Source organism: Wyeomyia smithii, chromosome 1, assembly GCF_029784165.1.
Source record: "Wyeomyia smithii strain HCP4-BCI-WySm-NY-G18 chromosome 1, ASM2978416v1, whole genome shotgun sequence".
Classification (NCBI taxonomy): domain Eukaryota; kingdom Metazoa; phylum Arthropoda; class Insecta; order Diptera; family Culicidae; genus Wyeomyia; species Wyeomyia smithii.
The window spans coordinates 58334224-58356359 of record NC_073694.1 but is presented as its reverse complement, the minus strand read 5'-3'; the positions used below and the strand labels follow the sequence as shown (position 1 = coordinate 58356359).

General features: G+C 41.3%; 1 protein-coding gene across 13 annotated transcripts in view; it reads left to right on the top strand.

The window, feature by feature from the left end:
* The first annotated feature begins 8557 nt into the window (after positions 1 to 8557).
* The window catches only part of LOC129717157 (cyclic AMP response element-binding protein B), a 39731-nt gene continuing 26152 nt past the window's right edge, over positions 8558 to 22136 (top strand). For 3 of the 13 annotated variants that reach the window (XM_055667058.1, XM_055667048.1, XM_055667002.1), the window contains exon 1: positions 10712 to 11264. The gene's annotated coding sequence lies outside the window, so the exon portion shown is untranslated. The other 10 variants (XM_055667043.1, XM_055667030.1, XM_055667025.1 and 7 more) reach the window with 9 other exon arrangements.

Genomic DNA, 22136 nt, shown 5'->3' with positions numbered 1-22136 from the left:
ATACATGCGCTTGTATATGCTGATGACATGAAGCTCTTTATAGAAATAACCAATGCAGAAGACTTCGAAATATTCCAGAATGAAATTAATGTATTCTACACTTGGTGCAACAAAAGCCTATTACAACTCAACATTAAAAAATGTAATTCAATAGCCTTTAGCAGAAAAACAGTAACACCACCTACAAACATTTTCTTAGGAAACCAACCAGTAGAAAAATGCAAAATCGTAAGGGACCTAGGCGTAATCTTAGACTCCAAACTTACATTCATAGAACATTATAATACAATTATCAACAAAGCAAATAGTATGCTGGGCTTTATAAAACGCTTCGGCCACAATTTTCAAGACCCATATACAATCAAACTATTATATATTACATACGTCCGACCAATTCTGGAATACTGTAGCATTGTATGGAATCCCTATATTGCCACACATGAAGAACGCATTGAATCTGTCCAAAAACAATTTCTTTTGTACGCGCTTCGTAAGCTAAATTGGACATCATTTCCCTTACCATCATATGAAGCACGCTGCATGCTTATAGACATACAAGCACTTAAAGAACGCCGCGAGCTTTCAATGCTTTATTTTCTCAATGACATTATTTCTCAACGCGTGCAATCTACTCAATTATTATCACAACTAAATTTTTATGCACCCAGTCGTCAATTAAGAAATCGTAAAATATTTTCGGAAAATTCTCACAGAACAAACTACTCAAAAAATGGCCGAATAAATCGCATGATGCGTCACTATAATCAGCACTGCGAAAATATCGACATCACCATGGGCAGAAATCAAATAAAAAAACGACTAACTACTGGAAATAATGTATAGAATATAAGAAAACATTGTATTATTATAACTGTAGTCTACATTTGCTTGACGAAATAAATAAAAAAAAAATGTGCATTGCCCCAAGGTGGCTTTCGAGGAAGTTGGCAGACAGTTACCGGGTGTGATATCAGCTGTTTCAAAGTATGTGCGAAGTAATAACCGTGTCGTTAACATTTTCGGACAACTCTAAACGACGTCAATCGACACGCAAGAGGGCTGCACTGAGAGAAACGAAATTAGCTCTACGAAAGTCCAAGTAATTTTCATCCAGAGTATCAACGAGTTCAACGAATGAACAGATATTTCAATTGCGGGGTGATCAGCGTCAAGTGGAGTCAATGGCTAAGCAGCTTCCCGAACGCAGCAAACCAAGAACTTACATTCGGGTATGGATAATATCCTCGCAGGGAGTTGTTGGCGTGGTGTTCCATATTCCAAATCCGAACGATTGCGAAATTTTAAGTCGTAATTTTCAAATTTTAAGTCGTAATTTTCAAATTCACGGAACAATAATCCTTTGGACCATGTTGACGATTCAAATGCTTTGGATTTTATTGCGGGATTTGTACCAATTTCAAAGAAGACAAAATTCGTAGATTTTCGTAGAGACATTTCCTGAGGACCAGCAGGTTTGTTTGTGATTTCCAGATTAGCCTTAACCATAGATGCAACAGTATCGACAGAGACATCCGGGTGCAGCCAAAATGTTTGCTTCTCCTCGGTGTAATCGCCAGTAGGGACAGACACGATGCTCTCTCCTAAAGGTTTAGATCCTATCTGAGAGTCACTTACTGTCCGGGCTGACGCTTGTTTGCTCGTCGTATTCGTGGCGAAGACCAGTTTGGTGTTAACGCGGTTGTTGTTTAAGGGGCAGGCTGTTTATTTTTCTTGTCGCAGTTCACCTATAGCGCTTGTATGCTACGAGAGAAAAAAACAATCTATTCCTCCTTGGTTTTCGCGACAAAATTGTTAGAGTAGATCTTACGCTTCAGGTTTGCCCAGAAATTCTCGATGGGACGCAGCTGTGACACGTAGGTCGGGTTCGCCAACTTGTGTACTACATCGATAATCAGTCGCTCTATTTTCTCCAACGCTTCGCGCTTCGAGTAGTGGGCCGACGCCAGATCTGGCCAGAACCCCGCGTATTCGCCCTTGTGGTATTTCTTGATGAACGACGCGAAAGAAAAGCAACTTTTATATCCCCTTTTCGCTGATTGTCAGCCACAGCAGCACCTTCTTGGGGAACTTGGTGTGTGAAATAAATTTCCCTTCGAAGTTTATTTTTTTCGTGGGAAAGTAAATTCCTAAGTGCCTTGTCCGTCGTTGCCATCCAGGGTAAGGCGGGTCTTGTTGTCCGTCACCACCGCTACGTCGTTGACTTAACCATCTTATTCAGCCACTGCCGCTGCGTCATTGCCTGACCAGTGGACGGGACAGCCGCTTCCTGACATGTATGTCCATGTTCCAAGTGCTTTTTCGCTGTTTGGCCGATTTCACTGACCTTCCGGCCAAGCGCACGCAACGATGTAGCCGCTGCTCCCTCGGTCTTCCTCTCCAGCATCCTTTGAAGCTTCTTTCGCTCAGGGTCGTCGGTCGTCCGGAACCAGACTTTCTTTCGAAGCGCTGATTCTTGTCCAATAGTACAATGATGTAAATTTTAACCTTTTATAAGGCCGTGGAAACTGCGTTAGGAACCGACACAAGTTCACTAAAATGTAAATAAAATGTAAAAATTATACCTAAAATAACATTGCATAGTTCTACCAGTTTCAGGAAACCTGGAGTGTTGTAAAATACCCTTAGAAGTTCTTGGTCAAGCAAAATTTATAACCTTATTTATAACCGAGTCCATACAATTGTGTAGGTAAAAAATGACGGATAACAGAACCAAAATCGGAACAACTCCCATATAAAAACACTTGCTTGCTCCGGTTTTTTATTTTTCGTAGCAGCTGCGATGTTGACACTAGCGTTGTGGGCAATAAAACAATGAATAGGACGATCAAAAAGCGAGAGAGAAGGTTTTGTTTAAGTCACCTTCTACCTACGCAATTATATGGGCCCGGTCGGAAAGGGATAAGCAATATTCTTCGTGCAGCTATTTTTTTTTTGTTGGTGCCAATATAGTTGCCACGGCCTTATAAATGGTTAAATGTGCTGAGTAGATGCTCCAATACGTCTTAGGCAACATGTACAGGGGTTAGACTTCAAAACAGGGATCCAATTCCGAAAACCGAAAACTTCGTGAGCGTCACGAAAATTGTCCAATTTTAAAAGTTTTAAACTCAGTCAGTTTCCAACCGATTTCCATCATTTTTGGAGCAATTGATTGAAAAATCATCTAAGCATAAAATTGTTTTCTGATTGTTCGAACTATTGTACTATTAAAAATTGTTGAACCTTGTCGAAACGTAAATGTCGACCTTTGATTGGTCGCTTGCTGCCTTTCCCTAAAAAGGACGACATAATGGAGTACCTAGTTAGCCGGGAATGCACTCGTTGGGCTATATAAGAGACTGCTTCTCCTTAAGCAAGCTCAGTTTACTAGCAGCGGCGGACAGTAGCAGCGATGGCAGTGGGCAAAGGCGGCGCGGAGCAGCAACGAGCAACAGCGGCGGTGGTAGTGGTTTGCTGCAGTTCCTACCTTTTTCAGTTCGGCTCCGCTTCGATCCGAGTTAGACCCACCAGCGGTAATCTAATTCAGATATCGTTGGGTGAATACAGCCAGAAACTGAACGAGACTCGCATGATGGTTTGAGAAGCCACCATCATAAGGTGTGTGCACATATATCACGTGTGTGAATATCTATAGCGTGTGTCGCTAGCGTGCGTGGCCGGCTATATAGCGTGTGTGGCTTGCGTGTGCATGGTTATAGCGTGTCTGTACATGTCTATAGCGTGCGGTGCTTGTTATGTAGCGTGTGTGGCTCGCTGTATAGCGTGAGTGGCTTGCAATATAGCGTATGTGGCTAGCTATATAGCGTGTGCATGCTATAGCGTGTGTGTGCATGTCTATAGCGTGTGTGGCTAGCTATAGCATGTCTATAGCGTGTTTTAACATTTATTTGAAGAACGTTTGAGCCAGTGAGCCTAAATCACATAACTTTTCGCTCAAGTCAGTTGTAAAATTGTCTATGCAAACTGCAGAAAATTGTTCGTATTAAACCTAGTTAACCGGGAATGCACTATTGGCCCTCGTCTATAACCTCTTCGTAGCTACTGCCAAAATTGAGCTATCTGAGTGCAACTTGATACAAAAGACAGCCTCAAAACAATTCAATTTCATTCTTGTTTTGGATACGGCAGCAAGTGAAACTGCATAGCTGCACATAACTTCTACTGTTGTTCATTGTGGAGCAGAGAGAACATTAAATTTATTAACCCCATATAGTGTATTTCCAAACCTATTGCAAGAAATACATTGACTTAAGACAGGCTGTCGTATTCTACGTTAACTCTGCGGTCGTGTCTTATAAACAACCTCTTCAACTTTTCATTTCTGCAGATTTACATTATTTGTGTGGAATTTTACAGTTCATCCCTATGAAGGACTTGCTTTCCATTGGAAAATAAATTTGATAACCTACCTAACTACGAATAACTAACTTTAAACTAAGGTACCAGCTCATGGATGATCTGGTGAGGTGACCTGGAGCAGGACTCTCTGAACCTAGCCAAGGATATTGTTCTCCGTTCCTCCAGCACCTGAAGACCAGCCAGGCGATGGATCTCAGAGTTTCGTGTTCTCGGAGGGGTGTTTAGAATCAACCGCAATTTTATTCCGAACAATCTCTCAGACAGGCGAAGCGTACTCTATGGCCGGTAAAATTACTTGCTTGTGAACGGCAAGCGCCCGAAAGTTACAGCGAAAGGAAGAGAAACCCATGCCAAAACGGCTTTCGAAACTGAGAAGGTGCTTTATTGTATGTTGCAGTGAATACTAGTTTCTATATTACCGTTGACGCTTCAATTCTAGGGCGCGGACGATATATAAGAATTAGAGCTTTCAAGGTAATTTTTAATGTTTTTTACTCTATGAGAAACCTTAACTAGACGAAGAGGAGTCCATTTCATGGATTGGTAAACTGATTTAGTTAGAACATATGCGTATTTTTCCTTGTTTATAATCGAGCGTTCCATGAGATGAGTATATGGGCTGAGATGAAAGGAACAAATTCCTATTTGATTTCAAATACAATCCGCATGATGCTGTAAATGTCAGTCGGTTCTATCTTTGTAGATACAGAGTGAGGTATTAAACATGGCTACCTTTTCCGAGTATAAATAATTTCAAACATTTCTGGCAATCAGAAGTTGATTCCGCATAATTTTTTCCTACATGTTGTAACGAGAAACGATGAACTAAATTGATATTCTTTTCGAAAAAAAAATCACGTGTTACCATTTGTTTTACTATGTTAATTTTTCAGGTTTTTTCATCTTCCTTTTTCCAGATTCCCAAACCAGCACGTACCACGATTCTCGAGGAAGCTCCCTCACACAGACATTGGCACTGGGGACGTCGAGTCGCTTACTAGCTGGCACTCCAGACACGACTTTGGCGCTTCTTCCAACTAACGGACGGAAACCAAACCTTGCTGTGAACTCTTTACTCTATACGCTCAATCCCAGGATGCCCAATGTGAGTCATCATCGGTATGTATTCAACGCCAGTATTTAATGCTTCCTTGACTGCAGCAACCTCGCCATCTTTAACAGCTGACAAAGCTGTGGGTTTAGCAGATTCCAGAACCGCGAGCAACATCAACTCTCCAATTTGATGGTATGTGGAACACTCTTCGAATATCGGCAATCTTGACAAAGGATCGACTATGTTTGCTTTCCCAGATATGTGGACAAATTCATATCTGAATGATTGAAACGTTCAATTCTCGAATACTGCTTTCGTTAAGAATTAAACAATTCCTTGAGCGTTTCATGGTCGGTCACCAACTTGAACTCCTTACCAACCTTACCAGTCAGCTCCTGGCCGAAGTGTTCCTTGCTGTTCGAAGAAGTCGTCTCCATTCAATTTGGTCCGGTCGGTTATTAAGAATCATTTTCACCGGGTTGTCGTCCGACGATGAGTGGTTCTCCCAGCAGCTGATGCAACTCGTGGTAAGGGTTGATATTTGTTGACACTCTTGAGTGAAAGTGAAAAAAAGCATCCATAAACGTTATTTTTTTACAATCCTTTCAGAGTTCTCCCTTCCCGCTTTTTGCATGGAAGTGAACTGTCAAAACACCTCATTATATTTCATGCGATGAAAGCAAGAAAACAAAATCAGTTTATCAGTTAACGAAGATTGTCAATGCATCGGTCAGTGTCAGTGAAAATGTGTTTCGGTTAGGTTCATTTTGGTTGAGTGGACTGTTTGTTTTTCTTTTTCGCTTTGAAGTGAAGATCATTTGGTTGGATTTGTCGTCAAATTTTATTCCGTAGCCGTGAACGATGCGCGCGATCTATTTCATCTGAGGATAACAGCACGTTACTAGGACGAAAATCTAGTGTATCTGAAAGAGTGCTGCGATCATTGAAAGTGAAAATTGAAAGTGATTGGCTGTAATTTTCGAAGAGTTTTGCTGGGGAAAATGACTTTTATCAACACCCGCCTCCGTCATGATCCATCTTCCATCTGCACTCCACCACAAATGGTACGCGACACCTTCTGTTCGAAAACCCCAATTTGGTCCTCCACGAGCATGGTCCAGGTTTCGTGGCTGTAGAGGACTACCGGTCTGACCAGTGTTTTGTAGATGGTTAATTTCGTGCGACAGCGGATTTTATTCGAGCGGAGCGTCCTCCAGGGCCCAAAGTAGGCACGATTTCCTGCCATGAGACGCCGACGAATTTTTCTGCTGGTGTCGTTGTCAGCAGTCACCAGTGAGCCCAGGTACACGAGCTCGTCTACCACCTCGATTTCATCACAGCTAAAATGAATTCGTGGAGAGAGGTTTACGCTGTCTGCTCTGGAACCTCTTCCTCTCATGTACTTGGTCTTCGATGCGTTTATGGCCTGTCCAATTCGTCAAACTTGGACTCCATACCACGCAAATAGCTTTCTAATCGCTCCGTATCTCAAACGAGTATCAGTTACCCTTTTATTTCCGTATATGCTCGTTCAGCTAGTGATAAGCCCTTGCGTAGCACATAGCCCACTTCCCCCTCTTCGCCTGTAAAGGTTTGGTATAAAATTATGAGCCTCAGGAAACTCCTCAGCTCTTCTACTATTCACCTGGCATCCACATGGTATTATGGCATCCCAGACTCTGGTCAAACTGCCAAGCGTGATGTCCAAGAGGAATCACGAGAAGTTGGTTTATAATTGAGTGTAGCTAGCTCTCTCACGACTTTGGATTGCAACGGAATAGGGACACGACTCTGAGTGTGTTTCGACATTGACAACCATTCCTTTCACTTTAGTGATCTGCTCCGCATGAGACTTCACACCACAGATCGACGGATCAATCTTCAGTATTCCTAGTTTAGTAGCTGCTCTCCTCCCAAGAAGGTTGGCACCTGCTCATTCACGTACTTCTTGTCATTGATCGAAAACTTTTTCGTTGCCGCCGTTAATAAACGACTTCTTGGCAACCTGCTCTCCTTTCAGACACCAGCACTAATTACGTTAGCACCAGATCCATCGCAAATACTTAGCTAACACTTTCATCGTCCGCCTTATCATCCTCGTCGTCCTTCAGTTTCTGATTCGTCATTAGTCACAACTTGCCGTAGTTTTTTTTTTTTGTGGCGCTTCTTCGAATCTCCACACCCTTTGATTCCACAGTCCGGTTGATCACCTCTGTCCGCTGCCAGTTCCTGCGATGCTTTACTGTTGTTTCCAGTGGGCGGTCTGCTCACATGACCCTTGGTTAGAATCTTCGCTCGCAGTTTGTCTCAGCAACCTTTTTCGAAATTTGGTCCTTAATATTTGCCTCCACGCACTGTACTTAGAGAGGATACCTTGTTCCTCCGTGCCCTGCTCGAGGTTTCGGAAAATTTGACGTTCTCTCGGCAGACATTTGAGCGGCAAGAACAAGTCGTCGAACAGCTTGACTGACTACTTGTAGATGTTAGGAACCTGTGGAATTTCTACCTCATTCTCTCCCTTCTCTCCTCGCAGATTGAAAAAATGTTTTACACGTCACTGCCAGCTTAATGCAGTAGGTACGAGCGCTTGCGGACCGAATATGTCACATTATTTGCTTTTAAAAGGATATCGAGACTACTTCTCCACTGGAAGCTCCATTACTAATATTCACTCATTTTCAACAAAGAGTGCATTCACAGCACGTTTCTACCGTCTGAATTTCGTTCGTTAAGGGGCTAAATTATAGTGACTGTCGAATTTTTCCAACTATTCGGGGCACCCCAGTCTTGAAATGGTTCGTGAGGGGTAAGACACCAACTGCTCTAGATATATCTTTTCAAAAGCTTATACAGTAAGCGGAAAAGCTCTTTACTCCTTCAACTTCTCAGCTTTGTTTTTTTTCGTATAACACACAGAAGATCAAACCTGTCGCATTCACTCTGCTTGATGGAGCTACGTGTCGAAAATGCTACGTGCCTGTGTACGGGAATACATACACTCCTCTCAAACTGGTGTGCGTTGAAAAGTAAAACGCAATAACTCTGATGACATCAGACGAAACCATTTTATGGCATGCGATGCGGCACGGAACAAGCGATGATGGTTCGTTCAGCTGTTGCAGTTATTTTATCTTGTTTACCACCATCGTGAGAGTTTCATTATGTGGGTTTCATTGCGATTGAAATTTAGTGTACTAAACTGACGCAAGGGACAGGAATAATTAGGAAGTGAGGAGGGGTTCACTATTCATTTTTTATAGCAACCAGACAGAAACGGCTGAGCTCGCTAGATCTAACCGAACGTAGAGTGAAAAATTTAAAAATAACATAAACATTACGTCATCCGCTCGTTCGTGTGTTGCTATAGCCACTCAGAATTTAATATGTACAACGTGTAAAATTGGCGCTCTCCTCGACGACGACGACGATGGAAGCGACGAGTTTGAGTTTGTTATGATTGTTCACTGCTGCGATTAAAGTATGGCTTCGGAGGTATTGGTGAGTAAGCGCAAAGTGTTCCCTATGCATACGTAAATATCATCATACAGCAGGCATTGCGGTTTGACGATATACGATTTTTGCTCCTATCGACGGAGTACCTACTATTCTGACAGAAAAGACACGTTATCATTCAGCTAATATTGACTTGCTAAGGATTCCCTGTTTTGCAAAACAAGAGTGCTGTATACATGTATTATAGAGTGTTATAAAAAGCGGTTCTGACTCTGATCTATTCGTCTCTTCAAGATCGATATATTGAAAATCGATAAGCAGTTTGTATCGTAAAGCGCTAAAACCAGAATTGTTATTTTATAGGATTCCTCTTTCCACCCACCACCACCTCATAATTCAATCTCAGCGATGAGCCATTCTCGGTTACGGTTGACGTAAACACGATCATCAGCCAGGTCATGAAATGCTGCTTTTCAAGATCAAATTCACACAATCCCGCACGCGCGCACTTAATTTTGATGACGTAAGGCCCTCCCATTCGGTCGCCCGTCGTCTTAAAAATACACACTTTTCAATGTCAATTGATGCCCTTTAGGTCGGGGTAGGGGGCGGCCGATGCTGCGCTTTCATGCGCGCCATCGAATCGTGGCGAGGTGTGCTTTTCTTCCGGTACGGACACCGACGACTCATCTCAGCGCCCAAAACCAAGCGAGATTAGAGTGGGTGGTGGGCGAAAGCTGTTGGCAAAAGTTTCCTACAGCCAACCGTTTTGATTTTTTTTCTTTTGTTGTAAATAGAAAGGTTTGCTCTTATGACAGGCATAGCAGCACGGTGGTGACGTCACGCCTGGTTACGTATGCTCCGTGGCACATACATTGTCAGTTTTGTTATATAGCAGAAGCATACATTTACAAACGCGGCCCGTCACCATCGTCATGCTCGCGTCGCATAGCAAGCAGGCTGAAACTCGAATCCGAAGCATTCCAGTCGGTTCTTTCAATGCTGCTCGCTCGTCAAGTGGGCATATGCTTTGTAACAGGCATAGAGAGGAATTTCAAGCCAAACCAGCCAGTCGTTGGCAATTTCACTTGTAAAAAGTTTTTAAAAGCAGAGTTAATTTCACTCACAAATCAAGATTAAAAAGAGAAAAAAGTTCAGGAAAAACCAGTGAATATTTATAAATTTTATTTTGGCAATTTGCTCGGCATAAAACGTCAACAATCAACTTTTCTTTCCTCTGTCTAACTAACCAAACTCTGAAAATTTCACTATTTAAGGTGTTATCAACTCCACAGACGAGTTTGCGTGAAATTGCTCTTCAGCGAATAGTGATACGTAAGCATACCGCTACACATTGTTTGGTACAACACGTTGGAGTCCTAGGTTGAAACTAATGCTGCCAAGGGGTCGTAAAATGTCATTATTGACAAATAAACTGTATGGGTATTAATGTCGAGCTCGTAAACAAATACCCAGCCGTAAAAATACTCACCTCCATCGACGAGTAATGGAAGATACACAGTTTACGGCTGGGTATTCGTGTACGAGCTCGATGTGAAGACCCCTTATATTTTATTAATACGATACGACGAACAACCAAGTCCAACACTGAACGAGTTAAATTTTCCTTGTAGGTTTACAATTTTCAATAGTTGAGTACCACCCCCCGCCATGGAAGAAACATTTTCCGAGCGCAGGCTGTTCCAGATTTGAATGTATTTATGTACATAGTCTCGCGATTATTATACGCGAGAGCATTCTCTCCCTCTCTCGCCAAGTAATCGTCCGTCGGTCGCGTATTCACGCTGCGATGACGTTCGCCTGTACTGTCAAAAACAAGCTCTCGCTAGTTTCGTTTCGGTGCTCGCTACGAATATGACGAACTTGGCTGTTGATTCTCGCAGGTCTGTTGTTTCTTCTGTTGCTGCTGATATTGCTGCTATTATTATTGGTGCCGCTTGGATCGTTCAGTTGCTTTCCAAAGCTTGAAACGTGTGTATGTGTGTGTGTAGTGTGACAGATAGTGCGACAAGGGAAGAATATCCACACGCGGTCTTGTGCACAATCGTTGGCGAACCGAGTGCGAACGAGAGGGAAAACGAGACGAATCTGATTACGTAGACCCCTCGGTGATGGTCAAGGCACCAACACTACTGTGTGACGAGGGGCTATCAACTGTCTCTTTCGAGCTAGCGGTGGTGAATGTGCAACAAAAAGGGAGCAGCAAACCTGCCCTTTAGGATGTATTAGTTCTCACACGAGTGTGTGGTGGTGAAAATTGTTGACGTGTGTACTTACCCACATTGTGCAGCGTTTATAGTGCTATTTTTTCCTGTAGATCGCTCTGTTCGTAGTGACGGAGCAGTATACGTAAGAGGTATGTAATTTTTGTAAACTTTTTCGCTCGAAAACTTTTCTTTTAGTTCAAAATCTAATTCATTATTATCGCGGTGAATTGTTTCTGTGTGTGGCAATGAAAAAGTGTCCAACAGGATTGTGTCACCAGGAATGCAGCGATAGTGGTTACCGTTTAATCTTTGGTTGGTAGGTGGTGAAAATTTGAAGACAGTGTCCCGTAAAGAGTTACACTCCAAGTAGCTAATATGCAGCCCGCTAGGTGCTGCCGGAGAGTGGGAATATAGTAGGCAAAAGGTAGTCAGAGTTTCGAATCATATTGATCAGCAGCTTGTACTTTGCTCCCATATTTACTAACTTGGAATGAAATATTGGATGGAAATGTTATGATTGCACCTCGTCGCGATGTCAACTGATAGGAGCAAAAATGTTTCTCTGGGTATTTGAATGTCAAATGTAGATGTCAACAATCCAAATATCACACCTAGATGCGGGCTGGCCGCTAGCTGTGTATCTAAAGCCTACTCTGCAGAGAGCTATTGAACGCTTACTACGTAATAAGTCTGGTTGGTACTGTTGTGAGTCTTGCAGCTAGGAAACATTTTGATAGGGAATTAATGGTACCGTGCTGATCTAATAGAAAAGATAAATATGGCGCTATCACGAGCGCCTGGCAGATACACGCGTGACAGTCTCGCTAGCGGTGTCTGAGAAGATTCGTTTAGCATTTATCTAAATTGTTTTGCATCCTTCACACACAGAAGGAAGATCTCTACAGGAATATCCGCACAGCGCAATCGATGCGACCGTGTCAGCCACAAAACCGCAGAACTGGTCGTTGTTTTGGATGAATCATACTGTTATATCGTTTGTTGGTGCTTATGATGATGGCATGAAAACAAGCTCTCGGGCCTAATGTCGATGGGTCGGTCGGTGGTGTGCAAAGCGCGAACGCAAGCCTTTTGCTTGCTTCCTTCGGTCGGTCGGTCGTCAGTGTGTGCATTCGCTCCCCGGTTACAGCGCAACGAAGCGTTGCCAACACCTTAATTCCTGGATTATTTCAAGGTTATTTGGCCATCCCGCCCCAGTCTCCCCGGCTCGAACGAGCAAACGCGCGCGCCTCATTCTCATTTTCTCTCCCACACTCTCTTTCTCCCGCTAGCCATTTTCAGGAGCCAGTGGAAAATTACAAGGAAAACGAGAGTCCTTATGTGCTTTCTTGCTTGGTTTTCATCCTCCTTCCTCCGTCCTTCTCTCGGGTGGGTGGCGTGGCGACGTGATGGCAAGGCTGGATGCACGCGCGTGTACGAGTGTAATGTTTTGATTTTCTCGCACCACTGTCACACCCCCCAAAAAACGCGCTGCGACGACGTCGACGCCGATGATGCGACGGTGATGATGCAAGTAAGTTCACCCCATATCCCCCCGCCGTTAGGAGGGCCATTGTCCACCCCATCCAAGGTCGACGTTCCGGAGAGTGCTTTACTTTGATTACCACCTCCCAACGGTGCCTATCCTTTTGGTGTGGTTTACGTTGAATAGCACATCAGGATAACAGATTTCGGAAAATTTGTTTCATTTTTTTTTTATTTTAACAGCACCCTGTAGAGACGATGTGATTTAAAGTGGAAAGTGCTGAATTTGAAGTGTAAATTGTTTGCCAATGAATGGTGTTTTTTCTCGCAACTCAGATTATGAAAGCTGTTTAGTTAGGGCAGACGCTGAGCTATTCTAGTGATACTCGAAGAACCGCAGATATGAAACAGCAATAAACAATTAGGTGTTTTGCCATACGTCGTCAGCAATACTCGAAAAGAGTTGTGTCTGTATAAAATTTAAAAAAGGGAAATGTCACATAGCTTCGACATTTTTTTTAAACACAATCTAATCCTCTTGTACTTAACCTATTGTATGATATAGTATGGCAATTTAATTGTTTTTATTGGAAAAAAGCCCATTCTTGATAGAAAATGTTGTCTACGTGTAAACTTTGTACAACACTGACAGGTTACACCAAGTCCGCTCGTGCACGGAAGCGGTTTTAGAAATGCAACCTAATAAAAAAGTGAAATGAATAACCGTTTTGAATGATAATGGCTATAATAAAAGCTATTTAAAATTTATGGAGCCGATGATGTCATAAAATGTTCCTATCAGTCCTATCAGTTTGAAAGAAATTCTACAGCGCTAAAGTAAAATGAAGAAAAAACCAACGGTGACATATAATTAAAATAGCAGCAACAGTTACAAAAATATATAGTTTATCAGGAATTACGTTCCGAGAAACGGAGAAACGAATAATACAGAGCTTGCACTTGAAACCAAAAAAAAAAAAAAAATTCACATTTGACGAGAAATATTGAAAACTTTGCAACCTACATCTTAGAGACATCAGGCTACTAGCAGTCATATGCTCAAAGATTGGGATGATGAAAGTAGGAAAATATCCTCCAAATTCTTTGCGATGATAGCGATTAAAAATAAAAAAATATAGGAAAATGATCAAAATTAGTATTTAATGGAAATTTTGAGCATTTATCAGCCAGAAATCGTTGAAATATGGCAGCTTTGCGGAATTAAAAAGATAAACCACCATTGCGAAATTTACTAGTATTAAATAGATGTACCTAACAATAAGATTTTTAAAATTGATATCAGCCAACAAATAAAAAGCAGAAATTTAAAAAGATAAACCAAAGAGGGAATAAAATTACGAACCGAAAAATTGCAAAGTCGAAGGTATTTAAAAAAACACCTCAATATTTAATAACCAAAAATATAAAAATACAATAGAAGATGGAAAATATAAAGCATCGAAAATTATCGAAAACAATTCTATTGTTTGCTAACAGGTAAATAATTCTGTTTATTTATGCTTCCATCATTTTAGTTGAATTTATCATTAAATCAATTCGATTGGCATTGACAACAATCAGTATCAGTTGGGGTTACGAATCTTGCTGTATGTTTTTCCCTAAGGGGTTATTTGACTTCTATCGAAATGCAATCTTGCGTGATAGTCAGCATTTCAGCATTTTTTCACTAAAATCAGAGACAATCTCTTCTGATGATTTGCTAACACTGAGCTAATTAGTAAGTATTTGGTAGTGAGTGGTCTAATTTGTTTCTTGCCTTATATTTTTATTGATTTTTCAATCATCAAATTACACATTGCATTGCTCCATCTGATTTTTTCTTGAAATTATCACTCTCCTTAATATGTGGGAAGAGGAGAGTGAATGTTCACCAGTTTCTTAAAGGAAACACGAACTCCTGACTTGCGTGCCGCGAAAGTGTCAGTTCGGCTCAGTCCAGTTTATCTTTCGTTGTAGACTCCGTTACCCCGTGAACCTTGCGTTTCTTGTAAAGCTTATATCCCAGGTCCTTCATCAAGTGAGCACTGAGCAGCAGCGTTGCAAAGCGAGCGAGAAGCAAAACCTTTCTCCTCCTTTTTGCTTGAGAACGAGACATATGCTACGTTTCTCAAGTCTTTGCACACACGCTTTAGAGATACTCTCTATTCTTCATGCACTCGCTGGAGCAGCAGCTAACGAGCACCGGCACGCAAAAACTCTCTTGTCTTACTACTCAGCGACTGTAAAAAAACCCGAGTTCCTGCTTGCGAGTTGGAATACTCTACTACAATTGCTCGACTAGGAGTGAGCAGTGCTTGGAAAAATGTGCTCGAAAACGAAAATGTTTCCTTCACCTATCCGGTTTTGCTTCGTGCACAGTTGGGCGAAGAACCAGTAAAGTATTCTGTAAGTTTTTTACAGCAGTCTAAAGTAAAACAAATCGAAGTAAATCGCTGCCGAAGTAGTACGATATTCGAAATATTTTTTTTGTTCATCCGCAATCATCGCAATGCATCTTGAAACAATTGTCTTCGGCTGGTCGCGCTCGTGAGTAGGGGAATAAACGCGAGTAGGAGAGTAGACACGAGTGTGTGCATATGATTTCAGGAGCGAATGCGAGTATGAAAGAATGTAAAAAAGAACGAGAAATGATATCGGTAGCAACGAGAACCTTCTTTTCAGGTGTTGCATGCTGTTTATGAGGGAGACTAACAACACTGCCCAAGTAACAATCCAAAGACGATTTAGTTTTATTTATATTTTATAGTAGTTTTATCAAAACATTACTAAATCTATCAAGTTTTATCATATTTTTTTTTAAGTACTTGTGGTTTTTATTTATCAAGAGTTTCCAAGAGTAATTAAAGAACACTTAAAGAGTCCTCCATAAAATTCCTTCATAAATAAGTGTAATTAGCCTGAGGAGCGGTTTTAAACGCACTCAATATCCCTTTCAAAACACCTATGAGAAGCTTCCATATAACTTCATGAGAGTTTTACGATAGTTTTATGGTACTTATCTTTAAGATGAATCTATCTTGAGAATGTGCCTATAAAATTTTCTTAAACCCATTTTGTCTCATGAAAGAGAAAACATTCGTGAAAGAAAAGGATTTAAAATGAACAAACATTTTTCAGCTCATTCAAGCAACTAACTCATACTAAATCAAGCCAACCTAAATCATACTAAATCAAGTCATTTAAGGGTATATTACTTTTGGTGTTAAAAACAGCAAAAACTCAATACTCACTAACGGACATGAAATATAAGATGGTAGAAATTCCAATGCAGGTCGGACTCGATTATCCGGAACACCAAAACATTTTTTACTCCGGATAATCGAGTCCGACTTGTAGCTGAGAATGACAGAGAAACGGTATTCATTCCCCTGTTCCATGCAATATGTTGCATTTCTTCATTTTGCTCATTTTTTAAGGCCCTAATTATAAATTACACCGGATGTTTATTCGAAACCATTTATTGTTTCTTGTTTTAAAATCGCTACAAGTAAGACTTTTCAACAGCAATGATCACAAAAAATGGTGCTTGACTGTAAACAAACAGTTGTCAAACGGAAGAGGGGGTTTTCTCAGATAAAATTTGTTTGTCTTGAAAAGTTCAAGCAAGTTTTATTCAAGCGCAAGTATTGTTCTCCGTGAATGCAACAAGTAAATGCCAACTTGTCGAGATACTAAAAATATCTTATTAGTCTTGCACAAGAAGTTTTAGTTAGAAGCCATCTTATGAAGGGTTTAAAATAAAACCAACGACAAATATGGCGAACAGACTGTGATTAACTACGTCAAAATAATAGCCATTTGTAATTAAACGGTAATAAAAGGCCGAGATTCTCAATGCTACTAATAATTCTGGCAGCTCAGTAGTTAATGTTGACCATGCTGAGCACAAAGTTTAGTAAAATGTTTCATGGTCCAGCAAACCTGAACTTAACGAAAATTCAGATATATTTTTTATTTTCTAAATACACTGGGGTCGCTTTTTACGCGGGTCGTTTTTATGCGTTTTTTTAAACAGGATATTTTAACAATAACGCGGATTATTTCTACTCGATTCGGAAGATGATTCGTACGCGTTATCAAATAAGTTTAGTATAAGTATATCTAATCTAATCTTTTAAATGCGGTAAATCCAACCGCGTAAAAAGCGACTCCAGTGTAAATTACTGATTTGCCAGTAATATCATGGCGCGTTGAAAATTACAAACTTTTTTTCCATATAACGTATAAACTTAACGTGGCAATTAAAAATTAACAAATATGAACTTGAAAATACATGTAGATTTATCTACCTATTTTATTCAACGACTGCGATGACATTCATTTTGGAGAAAGAGTAGATCGATGGGGTTTGTTTCATAAATTGATCTATGTAAATAAAAAATAAATTCTGCTCATAGCAAATAAGCTATTGAGAAGAGTTGCGAACCTGATTTATAAAACTCTCGAAATTCGTAACAGTTTTTTCATGGTTGTGAGCAACTCCTGAATGTCATCATGAGTACATATCGATAAAAATATAGAGTTTTAAGCAAACTTTAGGAACTATTCTTGAGTACCTTCTCTATCATGGGCCTCCTTGATCTTATGGGGATTTTACGGCTGATTTGTAGCAGTTTGTGGGAATAATAAGATTTATGCCCTGTTTTAAAGAACAAGCAATCAAAGCTTCTTCAAGTACATCGTAAAACTGATATTGTTACTTGGGTGGTGAGCAGTCCCAATCGACACACCCAGGTCAGCAGCGGGTTTCCGGATCGAGCGGTTCATTTTCCGATGAACCCGCTCCCTCACCGATTTTATGGCTGTTGGCGTCCTCAATGAACGCGGCAGCCCGAATCCCGCATGGTCCTTGGTAGATCCCGTCTCCCGGTACCGGAGGATGGTGGTATAGATTAAATTCCGCTTCACTCCATTGGTTTTCAACCGCTGGAATATGACGCGAGTCGCCCACCTCTCGCAAACGCGTTGGTTAGCCTATACATGATACTAAACCTGACACCAATACCAATACACATAATGCACATGGGACACACCTACACAGCGATTAAATGTTGTAATCAAGTCTGTTGAACACCTTGTAGTTTTCGTCCGCCATTACGTGCTACCAGCTTTCCTCCGCCATTACGTGCTACCATGCCAAAGTCATCCGCCTATGAAGCTAAAACGACTCCGAATCACACCCTCACATGCACGTAGCACATCACTTGCGCCATGGTGACCTTGTCGTGTATGATCTGCCGTAGCTGTTCTAGATCAACTGTATCGTAGGTCGCCGTAAAATCAATAAAAATGTGATGTGTGAGCACCTCGTATTCGCGACGTTTCTGTAAGATAAGTCGGATTGAAAAGATCTGGTCCGTGGTGACGTGGTACTGGCCCACGAGCCTCCTGGTTAAAAGTGATGGATGACGGAATATGATTTGCGACATTTATAAGCGAGATGCCGTGGTAGTTGCGGCATCCCAGCTTGCCACTCTTTTTGCAGATGTGGCAGACGACTTCATTCACTTATTTGGCAGCTTTTCCTCCTCCCAAATCTTGTAAATTTCTCAGTGCAGTGCGCTAGCTCGGCAGTATGTCTTTGCCGGTGGCTTTGCTGTTTTTCAGCTTCCCGATCTCACAACGAACTTTGAACCATCGGGGGCTGGTACTCGGGCATCTGCTGCTGATGCTCCTAGGTCAATTCGTGTTCCACTGTTGCTTACTGTATCACCATTTACCTTCCACCTATCGACTATCTTGCTGGCATCCATGAGAAGGTTCCTATCCGCATCGTTGCACATTCCGGCTTGCGACACATAGCCTCTGCGAGAATGGTTAACATGCTCATAGATCCGTATCGCTGGCATGGGGCTTCTGATGTTCGCGATCTATTTGCTACCACTTCTTCCGTCTAAGAAAAGTAGTCATGTCGTTTCATGCCCGTTCGTACTTAGCCTTGTTCTCGTCGACTTGCCTTGGTCCGATTCTTCTCATCCATTACTGCCTCGCATTCTCCGCCATGCCAGTTGTTTCTGTCGATTGGTGCCTTCACTCCTAGTATCGCCGTTTTCAATCCTGCACCAGCCGTCCTCAAGAGGTGATGCGCTAAGCTTCTCCGCCGTGTGTAGCACTGCTCCGAGCTGTTGCACTTATTCTTCTGCAGCCTGGAAGTTTCTGAGCTGCTTGATGTCGATAGTTTCAAACGCAAGCATATCTCAACTAGGTAGTAATCCAAGTCAATATCCGCATCGCGATTGGTGCGTACGTTGGTGAAGTCAGAAAAACTGGCCGTCGATAAGTCAACTTGGTTTGTTGTACGTTGGTTAGATGATCTCCAAGTAGTTTTGTAGATGCCTTTGCCGGGGAAGAATGCCCTACCGGGCTACCAGTCATCGACAAGCTACAACCTTAATTGAGTTTTTCGCTTGATAACCGTTTTTCCCGACACTCTAACGAGATATGATCACTAATTTCGTAACAATAAAATTGAAATTGTAAACACGCTAGTCGGTTTTACACGGGAGATGTGCGGCTGGCAAATTTCGAAATTCACGTAAGAAAATTTTTGAAAAAAATTTTCAATTATATCTCCTTGATATTTTGATAATATTTTAAAACCAAAAGTCATTGAATTTCACTTCCGGTTTCTAGACATCATCCTGATTCCGGAAACATCCATATTCGGTAGTATTCAACCATATTTTGTTCTCTTGCAGAAACCGGAAGTCGCCATTTTGAAATGCCTCTCGGGGTCATTTTCAGGTCTCTGGACATCATTTCGATTTCAAAAATACCTGTTTTAATACTGTTTTCCGGAAACCGGAAGTCACTATATTAAATTTCAAAATGGTGACAGGAGTTGACTCTGGGCATCATCCCGATTCCGAAAATATTCATATTGGGTGCTATTTGCATTTATGGGTACACTTTTTTTTGTCGAACACACAACGGTTAAGCGAACGGTGTGTTTGACTACAAAACTACTTTTCCTCACACGTGCACTGCTTCAATTCAAATGGTATATTTATGTGTGTCATTCCATTAAATTAAACTAAAGGAAAACTTCGAACTGAGCTTGTTTCAAAGCTTGATTCAACTAGGATCAGGAATCACAAAACCAGTTGTATCTCGGGATTGAATAAAGGTACAACACATCTTTTTATAACAAAATGCAGATAATAAATTGTTCTTACACTTATTGTATATTGTTTCTTCTTCGTATAGAATCATACAGAATAAATCTTGAACAATGTGTCTTATTCAAGTTTTAAAAGACGTTTTCGACCTCAATTAGTTCAATGGAAGAGAAGATTGATGGTTGAATAGCTCCGAAGGTTACGTAGAGGGATGCTAAAGTAGATTGGCTACAACAGTTCCGGACAGTTGATGTTCCTTTCGATTATGTCGAGTATGAACATCCGCTGGAGTTCGTTGGATGCTCTAGGATGCTGCGAACCAAGATACAGAAAAGTGTTTTTAGAGTATAGTTATCAGTGAAGTCAGATGTTTGCCTTCGTAAGAATTCCTGCATTGCAAATGCTTCGGCTTTAATGCCCGATTTATTCGGAGACCTTAGTTGGGAACAAACATCATTTACCAACATGTTGAAGATAAGTGGACCGAGCACGCTTCTTTGCGGCACACCTGAAGTAATGACGAGTTCCCTGGAGTATTGGACGGTATTGAGGTACTTTGGGAGAATAAAGGTCTTTTTCTATGTAACGCATCTCTAGAATGTAGTGGCAGCTCGCCAACTTTGGCTATATATCCATTAAACCTTTGTGAGCCCTAAACAAGCTACGATAAGCTTCTCCTATACAGATTCTCCGGATAATACTTTGGTTAGGGTTGTGTTTTTAGGTGAAGTCGTAGTCCTAGAGTTCCGCTATGACGCGGTTTCTGTTCCATTTGAACAACAGTTGAATGTTCACGGAAACGTTTCATTACATCATATTCGGTCGAGTTAGCCATTTTCAGCAATTTCACGATTTTAGTACTTGACCACGCAGAATTTTTTCTCCTGGCTGACCGTGCTCGAATGTATAGATGCGATTATGCACTTTTGAGCTTTATTAATAGTAACATAAACGTTTGAAGTGGGACAAACTTACGCACAACATATTAAGAGGTCGAGTGAGGGATATTTTCCGTATGCTGTACAATCAAAAATTATTCCTTAACTACCTTTGCAGGGTTGTTACAGTCGGCGCGGATTTCGCGTTTTTTGCGGATTTTGCGTTTTTTTGCGGATTTGGCGCGGTTTTACTACTCCATGGCGCGGATTTTGCGGAAAGACTTGCAACCTTGCTTTCAATTGTCTAAAAATCAGGATATCGATTAAGGGGCTGGCAGCAGATTTCAATGAAACATGGTGGGTGTGTTGTAGGATGCCAATCACCTGTATGAGAAAAAAGGAATCAAAAAATTTAGGAAAAAAACCCTATACAAAATGTTTACCTTCCCGAAAAACACCCTGTGCAAAATTTCAGGTCAGTTGGATTCCAAATGGGGTGGCGCAAAACGAAGTTAGACCATGAGAAATCCGAAAAATCAAAGGCCAAACTTCAATCGCTTCTACGATTTTTCACTAGGTGTTTTTTCGGGCAGGTGCAAATTTTGTATATGGTTTCTAAAAATTATCATTTTGGTTGGCACCCTAGTGTGTAGACTTTACTAGACTGAGTTTCGCATCTGAACTCACATGCGTCTTATCGACGTCCGTTATGACAAGAATTAGAGAAAAGTTGTCAAGGGATGGTGTATAGAAAACCGTCTGAAATTTATTGATCATTCATTGAAACTCAGCTGAACATTTCAGCATGGTCACTCTTAAGAAAAAAATGTTGTTCTAACAAAAACTTCTCTATTTGAAAATTTCAAATTTGTTCAAAATGCAAATATCCAATATTTTTTTTTTCTTCATCTATAGTTTATTTGACACGGCACAAATACAATTCAATGTTTAACGGCGCCAATTATATCTGGTAGCTTACTTTCTAAAGTATCTTAATAACTAAAAGCAAATTTTTTATCCTCGCTGCCGACTACGAGCTGTAACTAAATCTAACTTAAAGCTAGAATATTTTGCATTAAAAGCACAGGTTTGCTGTTTGATGGTTTTCATTGCCATAGGTAAGCAGCATATTAAATTCGTTCCGCTGCTGGGCCAAGATATTACGGACTGGCATATTGGGTTGTTTCCATCGGGCCTTGAGAGTATCGTGCGGGTCTGATTGCTGTTTCCGGATCCGGGGTCTTAACGTGTTCTTGTCGTTTGGTTGGATGTAGGCGGAAGGGGATAGGACTAAACTGGGGCGTGGATGGATTTCAGGAAAACGTATATAAGGGACATGTAGGATAGGTCACGGCTCGCCAAGACATCACGAACAGGAACAGCCGGCTGCCTACCTTCGGCCTGCAGGGAAGCTATTAATCTAGACCTGGCGTCACGGTGTACAGGGCATGACCAAACAACGTGCTCTATGTCGTGATAACCTTCACCACAGGCACAGATACCACTCTCCCCGAGCCCAACA